The sequence below is a fragment of the Vicia villosa genome, linkage group LG5 (assembly GCF_029867415.1).
Source record: "Vicia villosa cultivar HV-30 ecotype Madison, WI linkage group LG5, Vvil1.0, whole genome shotgun sequence".
NCBI lineage: Eukaryota > Viridiplantae > Streptophyta > Magnoliopsida > Fabales > Fabaceae > Vicia > Vicia villosa.
The window spans coordinates 166,193,453-166,204,048 of NC_081184.1; the positions used below are offsets into that span (position 1 = coordinate 166,193,453).

Consider the following 10,596-nt stretch of genomic DNA (forward strand, 5'->3'; position numbering starts at 1 on the left):
CTTGTTTTGGTGTTCATGCTGTGCATTATTTGTTTGCTTGTTTTATGACTTCCATTGGGGATTTGGGGTCTTAGATCTTGGGGACTTGGGAGTTAGAACTGAGAATAGTGTGCCCTATGCTGAACCTTAGGATTATGATATATATATATATATATATATATATATATATATATATATATATATATATATATATATATATATATATATATATATATATATATATATATATATGTTAGTGTTGATTTATGAGTTGGAACAAGATGGTTATATAGTACTTTTTCCCATACCATATGGACGAATTCTGGGCAAAATCATGTCGTTTTAAACCTGTTTTAGACCTTTTGAATTATCTGACTCGCTAAATTTAACCTATATTGTGCGCTACTGTGTCCTTTTAGACCTATGATTGCAAAATTAAAATGGGATGAAGATAAATGACAATCATATTTATATAATAAATGTTAATAAAAAATTGGCATTCTTATGCTAAGTTTTTCTATGCAATTTATGATAAGTTTTATTCCACCTTAACTATGCTTTTTACTCTTCACAAATCATAATATCTTACCTTTTATCAATAAAAATCACTACGTATGTGACTTCATGGACCTCGGCTACAAGCTTGAGTAATTTAGATGATCTTTATTAGAAGTGAGAGAATTGATTTATTTTTTGATTGATCAACCATATCATTTAAGTTGTCATTTAAAAGACTTAATAGCTTGTTTTAGTGGTATTCGCGGTGCCGTTTGGGCGGTTTTGACGAAAAAATCATCCCAACCGCAAAAGAAAAAATCGTGCGGTTTGGTTTGGTTCGGTTGGCTTTTAAAAAAAATTTGAACCAAACCAATCTAATGCGGTTTGGTTTGGTTCGGTTGGTTTGGTTTTTTGCAAATATTTTATTGAGCCATACATATACATATAGATGACAACATAACTTTGTATTTACACATTCATACACTATCAAATAACAACAAAACTCGTCATATTTTGTCAACAACTTTCTATTTAATATGTAAAAATTAAATTAAACAAAAGTGGAATAATAAACATAAAATAATAGTATAAAACAATATAAAAATTATTAGAATGAAAAAAAAATAGAAGTGACGAGAGATTAGTGAAAGTGAAAAAGAAAAAACAAAAGAGTTGAGAGATTAGAGAAGAATATGTGCGATAAAAACGAAACTGAAATAGGGAACATTTGCATAAAAATGAGAAGGTGAAACAGAAAAAATATAAGAGAGTAGAGATTATAGAAAAATAGGGAAGATGTATGTGGCAAAGAAGGCGTGATAATGCTATTAGAGAAATCATATGTGTAAGGATGAGAAAAGTGTTCGTAATCATAAGGTTAAGGTGTAATAGATTTAAGTTTGGGTTGGATGTGAGTTAAGTAAAAGTTCGGTTGTAACATAATGCGGTTTGATTCGGTTTGGTTTATAAAATACAAACCGCAAACCGAACCGAACCGTGCAGTTTTGTTAAAAGATGATCCAAACTAATCCGAACCAAATGCGGTTTTTTGCAGTTTCGGTTTGGTTTGGTTTGGTTTGCGGTTTTCTATTGGGTTGGTTTGGTTTTGAAAACGCCTAACCTGTTTGGATCTGCGGAGAAAAATTGGAGATGCCCGTTTTGGAACAGAAGCTACATTTTGCTTCTTGTTTTCACGGTAAAGTGACACCTATTGCTTCTTGTTTTCACAGTAAAGTGGCACCTAAACGTGGGGTGAGCTATTGTAGAAGCTATTCCAAACACACCTTTAGACCATCTCCAGTGATAGTTTCTTTGTTCCAGCGGTAGTTTCTTTATTCCAGTTCGCTTATTGTCTTTAAAAAAATAGTTTGATGCATATTATTGTCAGATAACTACATTTCCAACAAAACTTTATACACCTACACCTGCACCTGCTTCATTGACATTGTTCTGAAATATTTTCCTTAATCCCAAAGCACCTTCGAGCACATATTTGATTCTAAAATATGTTTTATATTTTCAATTTAGTATGTTCATATAAAGTTTTACCTTAATATTTTTTTTTGCCTCATATATTATATTAGTGGTTATTTTGCTCCTTTAATTTAAAAAAAAAACACTCTCGGCCTTAAATTTTTTATGACTGATTTACCTACGGAAAAATCAGTCACTAATAAGTTCTCTAGATTTTTAAGTTCTTTTTCATCTTCTTTTAAACTCAAAATAAGAAAACCAATATTTGTGGCAAAAGACATACTTCCAGATCTATATTCATCCTCCTTCTTTCTCATCGGAGTTGTTAGCATATCCACTTCTAACTGCTAAGCTTTTCCATTCCAAATTCTTTACAGTATTAATCATAAGAATATGTTGCTTATGATGTTCTTGGTTTTGTTGTTGTAACATTTTATTCAACTAATTTTCATTGTGTGAATTCAATACAGACATTATACACTTTATATTTTTCTCTGAAATCTAATATGATATCTATTGGTAATTGTTCCAAATGACCAGTGATCTTGATTGCTCAACACCATATATATAAAAATGACTTCGCTATTATATTTTTACTTGAACACTCTCAAATTCCTTCGCTATTATTGTCTGGATTGTTCAAAAATAGATCTCTAAAATTCCTTTGCCCTCATAGGAGTTTCTTCTAACACACTTCATAGTAACACACTTCATAGAAACATTGATGGGCATTTGGATTTGGATTGAAATGAGAGAGATGAAGGGGTTTGGATTTGTTGGGAAGAATGAGTGAAGTAAAAACTTTAAATTTGTGGGAAAGAATAAGAACGCTAATACATTTCTTCCATTGAGAACAATAAAAATATTGGCAAGTTTTTACTTTTGCCAATCGATTGACAATCAATTGGAGAAGTTCAAAAATGCGCTCTAATCGATTATGACAACGCCTTAATGACAGATAATAACTAAATATACTTTCTTATGATTTGGAGAAGTTCACAAACATGATTTCATTTTCCACTTTCTCTAATTTTTTTTTATTTTACTTTCTCTCACTAAAATTTTAATCGTCTTTCGTAAAAGTCATTTTGCGAGAGAGGAAGTTGAGATTTTGAAAGTAGATTTGTAAGTCCACCAAGAAAATTTTGATTTTTAACTAAGTTGAACATTTCATCTATATAGAGATTGTTTCTTTGGGTTCAAAGCTAAACTTGTAAAAAGTTTTGGTTTGGAGATTGTGTGATCAAGTCTCTGTGTAGGTTTGAAAGTTCAGCTTGTTCAAAAAATTTCAAAGGTTCGAGATCAACCCGGTGGTAAAATCTCATAGGTTTCTGATTAGCCCGATATAAAATGAAGTATTGGTTAAAGCTCAGCCCGTGATAAAAACTTGTTTCGGTTCGAGATCAACCCGATGGTAAAATCTTACAAGTTATTAGTTAGCCTGATAATGAAAAACCAAGTTTCGTTTTGCGAGCTTAGCCCGATGTTAAAAGCTCTTAATTTCAATATCAACTCGAGATAAAATTTGTTTGAAGATTTAATATTAACCACTCCAAGTTTATTGTGCAAGGAATACTAACTACTTCAATCCTCGTTTGGAAGGAAGACTCGCTGCTTCTCTCCCGTGTTTACTGTTTGGTTGAAAGTTTTATTCGTTTAACGGATATTCGCATGTATATGAGGCAAATATGAATATCATATTTATCTAACGGGGCAGATACCAATATCATACTATCCGCCCCATGGATATCAATACATCTCTACCCATAATGCATGTAGAGAAATTTTCAGAGATGCATATACTAAATAAGAGTTTTTGAAGATGCATCTCCAAATTTACCTCAGAAATATTCAAAGATATATCTTCAAATTAAATTTTAACAAAAATGATTTATGGTACTTTTAAATATAATTTTGAGTTTTTTGATGTGTGAAAACCATAAGAGTAAGAAAAAATTGACAATTTCTGAATGCATCTTATGTCTTCTTAGAGACCCCGGCGAAATTCCCCTAATACACAATAATATTTGTTTGTTTTAATATATATTTTTTATTACATATGATATGTGTTTAATGAGACCACATTATGTTATGTTTTTCTGTATTTTTAATGAGGAGAGATATATTTACGCCAAGAGTAAGTGTTAGAACACTTACGTTCTCGAGATCCCGTGTTAGAACACTTACTCCAAATCTTAATCATTGATTATCATTAATCTAACGAGTTTAATTAATTTTTAATATAAAAAATAATTAGATTAAATGATCAATTAAAACCGTTAGATTAATAAAAATCAATGGTTAAGATTTGGAATAAGTGTTCAACACTTACTTTTGGAGTAAATATATTCCTCCTCTTTTTAATTTATGAATATAAAATACATTATGTAATTTATATAAGTTATTTATATGCACTCTATTATAATATTTGTTTAATGAAACCATATTAGAGTAAATTTATATATAATAAGATAATATAATTAATATAATTGATAGACATCTTATTCTAATTTTTTTAACACTTATTATTTCTAATATCTATATCTGAAAACCTTCCTAAAATTGAAATATTAAATTACTTAAAAAATGTATATTAAAAATCTATCCCTTAAATAAAATATTAAATCCGTTCGAAGATATATTTCTTAATAGGAAAATTTGTCAATTTAAAAACCCATGTTTTGAATTTCATCTATGGGCCGCCGGCAAGGGACCAATGACGCAATGATTTGAAATTACATTAGCGGCTAAGGGCAATTATTAATAATTAGTTATAAGGGTATTTTGTAATTTCGCAAGTTGATTATTCCTCTCGTAAATCTCAAGCAAAACAAAGAAAACCGTTTCGGTTGTTACAAAAACTCAGAGCAAAAATTCGGATCTGATTGGGCGGCGACGATGGAGAACAACGGCATTATATCGAGAGAGAAGATCGATCAGATGGCAACCTGGCTTGGGTCCACCGTCTCCTCCGCTTTCTTCTCTTCCTTGGAACGCTTTTCCTGCGTCAACGTCGCTACTTCTGACCCTGACAACGACGATGACGACGACGATGATTACTCCGTCAGCACAACCGCCACCGCCACCGCCACCGTCAACAATCCTAATTCATCCGTTCAGGACTCAAACGACGTCGCCAACCTCCCTGTTTGAATCATCGATACGCCGGTTCGCTGTATAGACCTTTTTCCCTTTTACTCCTTTGTATCGTTACATTTCATGTATAAGTATGAGATTTCGATTTCGAATTTATTAACATGTTTGTGGAACTGCGATGTGAATTATGAAAATGTGATGATTCCATTTTGTGCCTCTTCTGCATGTTGTTTCCATTTCAATTTGTTTCATTCGTGAATGATTCTTCGATTTTGTTTGAGCTTGGATTTAGATTATCTTTTCTATTACTTGATTTTGAATAGGTTTTGGATTTGAATTATTGGAAACTGTTTTATCAATCGATGAATGATGTGAATGTAGATTCTATTTCTAGTCTAACAATCTGATTTAGGTCAATCTCCCAACTCTGTTCACGAGTTTGCTAGCCAGGCCTAGGACCTGATTTGCTCTGAAACACTAACACGACACTTGTGATTATCTCGAATTAATTAATTTTTTTCAAATTATTACCTTGTTAGTGTCGGTGGTGTTTGTGCTTCATAGTTGATTTATTTATTAATTAGGATATCGGCATGGACTTGGGGCATTGCATCTGTATTAATTGAATGAGATGCAATTTGATGAATTTTGTGTAGATGTTAATGAATTAATATGTCAAGGTGTGGACATTGGGTGAAATAGTTTGATTTATTAGGTGAGTACAAAAAGATGAGATCAAGAAAAAATGAAAGTTACTACAACATTGCTAACCTGTCTCTGTTTCACTAAACCTGCAAAGCTCCGGGTTTGATTAGGTTCAAGGATTGGTTAGAGTCTAAAGAATTGGACTAGCCAAAATTTAGGGGGAAGGTTAAGTTTAAAAGATTTGAGCTTATCGAAAATTAGGATTGGGATAATGTTTTAGTATAACTCATCCCAAGGCGTCCCATACTTAGCCATAATTGGTAGCTCTTTTACTTTACTAATAAGATTTTATCAATAACATATTAAATGTGAAGTTAATGTTTGGATATATCTCATCCCAACACAGTCCTTACTTATCCATAATTGATAGATCTTTTACTTTAGTAATGCGGAGTAAGATTTTATCAACATAATATTAAAAGTGAAATATAGGTTACTTTAGGTGGAATCTTGTCGGAACACAATTGTAAGAGTTGAGCTTTGAATACTTAGTAAAATACTAAAAAATTCAATCTTGCACTTCCAACTTTAAGTCATAATTGATTAATCACCTTATCATTATGTTTCAGTTGTCTTTCCGCCCAATTCAATGTTGTGTTAAATAGACAAACTCTAAATTTGACTCATCAAACATTCATTTTTTTCGGGTTTCGAGAACGAGTTAGGGTCTAAAGAATGGCTCAATCAAAATTTGGGGATGGGGTTGGGACGAGTATAACGTTTCCCTTGCCCGCCTCTTGTTCATTGACATATAAAATGCCTTGATACTTACCTAATTAGCTGGTTGCTAGTACTAGTTTAAATTCTTTGGGATTTCAAGTGATTGCTTTAGTTTACGGCCTGAAGCTAATGGGGCTCTAACGGAATCTGCATCAATAACATACCTCAAAACAACATTTTTCAACGGTTTTCCTTGTTTTTTAATAGGATTTAATTTGTATGCAGTATATCTGCAAAATTCTTATACTGAATCAATAACAATCATTGGATTATCAAAGATATTTGACTTTAAACAAAGTTATTTTAAAAGTCACATACTATATATATATGAGTATTGATTTTTTTTAATATTGTGTCAAAAACTATTTTTGCCCCACTTTTTTATGGAACTTGTAAAATTAGCTAACAATAGTTATTATAGGATGGAAGATAGGAGTAATTAAATTGTAAGGGGGTGTAACAACTGTTAAAGTGTTATTGGCCTATAAACTCTGATTTTCATTTTCTCAGTCATAATTTTAGGGCAGCAGATTCAAAGTTCTATCGAGTCCTCGAGATTTGCTATTAGCATTAGGAGAGAGACAAGGGAAAATTGAACCCATCAACAACTGGCACATCACACTTGAAATAAAAACAGTTGACACATCATTAAAATGTACTAAGATTGCTGTGCCCAACAAGAATGTGCTATTACCAATTAAAACAAAGATTTGTTGATCCATGATAATCATATTGTGGCCTAAAATGTCTAACGATTTACAGTATCATGCACTAACCTTTATTTCTTCTTCAACTTCTGATATATTAATAGAAACTAACACAGTAACACTTTATTTCAGGATCAAAATGATAATCAATCATTTTCTGCACTTTTAGTTCTTGTGAAAGTTGATGATAGTGTACACTAAGTCTAAGGCTAGGAGAGGTTGTCAAATGGAGTATCTCTATAAAGCAACATGTTATATATTTATATATAGATAGAGGATGCTGTGTGAGACTATGTTTTCCTTTTGTTCTAGGTTTCATCTTTCACTTCTATTCTTCTACCTTGCCTGTGCTTGTGTGTGGGTAACATAATTGATTTACTCTCTATAGCTCCTATTACAGATGTAATTCTTTTGTATTCAAAACTTATAAACTTACTGAAAGAAAAAAAAGAATCTCAACAGCATTACATTCTCTGGGTAGGGTAAAAAGCCTTGTATATATGTTGCAGTACTTCTGTGGCCATTATCTTTAAGCATAGAGCATAACAGAACAGCTGCAATATTATAATAACAATTTTTATTTACCCTTAGAATAATGGAAAGAATCTATATATGAACAGTAATAGATACAGTATGTTCTTTAAAGTGAGTGTTTTACCGTTATTACTTGTCTCCTTTATCCTTCCAACAAAGAAGCATGACAATGCATCTTCGAATAATGTAAAACTTGGCTCTCTTCTCCTTCAAAACTCTACTTTTTGGTGCTTGCTTTTCTGAAGATGTAGAAGCTTCCATACTTGGGATTCTTCCTTGAGTGTGTGAGTGTATAAGGAATCTATCTGTTTATGTGTATATATGTTCAGTTAGTAAGAGTTAATAATACCAAAATTATGGTTGAGGTTAAATAATGAAAGCAATTGAAGTTAGTTTTTCTTTGGTCAAAGATAGAGCTGAATTTGTGCTTACAGTAGTGGTCTTTGGTATCTCTGGTCTAACGTCCGGAATCCCAGGACTGATGTTTTCTGTTCTGTGCTCTGCTTCTATATTTACTGCCAAAAGACAAATTAACAGCTTAGCATAGCATCTAACACATATATTAATATTTATTTATTTATATATTAGAGAGCAATATAATTAAATGCTTAAGATTGACTCACTGCTTGTGGATTTAATTTTATCTTCTGCGTCAAACTGGCAAATTTTGAAAGAGACATAATATACAGATTATTTATGGTACTTCGCACTTGCACTGCGTAGATTCGCCTTCTCGTCTCTCAAAAATATAAATATAAGTGCGATTGTGAATAGTGTTTAAAATTTGACATTTCTATTCCAAATTTGTGTGAACGAGATTGCCATTTATTTTCTACTCATTTTTGGATATGCAGTTTTACATCTTAGGTTCATATTTTGTTTTTTGTTGAGAAAATGTGAGATGTTTGATTAAAAAATAAATATAATTAGGTTGTTGCTAACTTTTTTTTATATTAAAAGTAAAAATATAACAATTTATTTTAATTGGTCAAAATGTAACTTCAATACTATATTTTTTGAAAAAATAAGTGATGAACGTGAAACAATTTTACACCGTGAAATAATTTTACACCGTCAATTAATAAATAACTAATAAATAACGTGTTTTGTCAAATCATCTTTATATTTTAAAATGATTTAAATGACATAATTGTTGTTGATTTATTATTAGACAATAGTGTAAAGTTATTTTACACTTTGTTAGTGCATGCTCATTAAATTCATATTTTTATGTTTGATTCAACATTTGTCTTTAAAATTGATCATTATAGTTTTAAAATTTAAACATGATATTTATGTTCATTTTTTTTTCATGAATTCATTTATAATTCAATTTATCTTTGCATTTTCAATTATAATTATTACTTTTACAAAATAGATTCATTTAAATTAATTTTAGTCTCAGCATATAGTTATACTAAAAAAATATTTATTTAAAAGTGAGTTGGTCAATAAATTTTACATTAACAAACATTTAAAATTAAAATTACAACTTCTATCTTTAAATATAATTAATTTTTGAAGACAAAAAGAATTATATTTTTGAGAAACAATACATGTTAACATCAATTTTACTTTTATAAAACCACATTTTCTTTTCGCAAACATTGAAATCAAACACATACTTAGTGTATATTTGATTTCATTTTTAAAAGAGTCATAAGTGATTTTAAATGGGTTGAAATAAATTTTGCCATGTTTGATTTTAAATGTGTTGTAATAATTTTTCTTTAATAAGATGATGGTTATAATTCTTAAATGTATTAAAACTATAAAATTATAACTATAAGTATTTATTTTATTAGCATTTTGATTTTCAAATGATCCTTATCCTTAGTTAATCACGATAGTTATAAAATAATTAGTTAAATCACACCTTTAATTTTAAAATACGAACATGACTGAATATTATAATTTTATTGGACGAAGATATAAAATTATTTTACAGGCCTTTAATCTCTAAAATTAATTATTAACAAAAATCAAATAAAAATACTTTTATAATTTCAATACATTCAACTATTAAAGTGACAAAGTTATCACAAATTAAAGATCAATATAATTATTAATACACATACTATATAAAGCTTCTTTTTATAATTAAACAACATTAAAAAACAATTTAAAATGTATCTAAACATAATCATTTTTATTAAATATATCAAAATCTAAATTACTTTATATTTAATTTACTTTTAATTAATATTAATTAAAAAAAATTGTGTTAAAAATAAAGAGAATTTCTTAATCCACCCCATGGTTTTTTTATTTATTTTTACACATCACCGAATTGACAAAACAGCCATCGTACTTCCGTATGCATCTACGGAACCCCTTAAGACATAGTGAAACGAAATCAGAATGTTCCATTGATACACAACGGAAGATTTCATGAACTTAATTAATTTGAGATTTTTCCAATTAATTGGGAAAATCCCAAATTTCACTGTGCTTTAACGATTGCGTATATTTCATCAATTACTTGAGATAATCCTAAATTCTCAATTAGTTACATCTACAAATTTTTTTGATAGGGTAGATATATCTACAAACTTGGGATGTTCCCAAATAATTGAGAAAATCATAATTTTCACTATATTTTATACGCTTCCGTAAATGCATCTACGAAAAAAACTAAATTTTTTCAAATTATAAAATGCTTTCGAATATACATCTATAAAAACTGTGAACAAAAATGAAATTTTGTGTAGTATTTAAGAATCCATGGTATTGGTTGAGAAATCCTCAAAATAAATACTACACTTACCTATAGCTATAGCTATCGGGCACATCCCAAAGCATGTTTAAATGTATGGTCCCTCACTTATTATCCTCACTCATCATCATTTTGTTCGCATTTGGAAGCTCAATTTTACAACTTTTA

General features: G+C 29.9%; 1 long non-coding RNA gene across 1 annotated transcript; it reads right to left on the bottom strand.

Annotated features, from left to right (window-relative positions):
- Positions 1-7,842: 7,842 nt before the first annotated feature.
- Positions 7,843-8,422, bottom strand: LOC131603749 (uncharacterized). The gene is made up of 3 exons (XR_009284489.1): positions 8,336-8,422; positions 8,145-8,227; positions 7,843-8,017 (listed from the first exon to the last, which is right to left on the bottom strand). It is a non-coding gene; the product is annotated as an uncharacterized LOC131603749 (long non-coding RNA).
- Between the last annotated feature and the right edge of the window lie 2,174 nt (positions 8,423-10,596).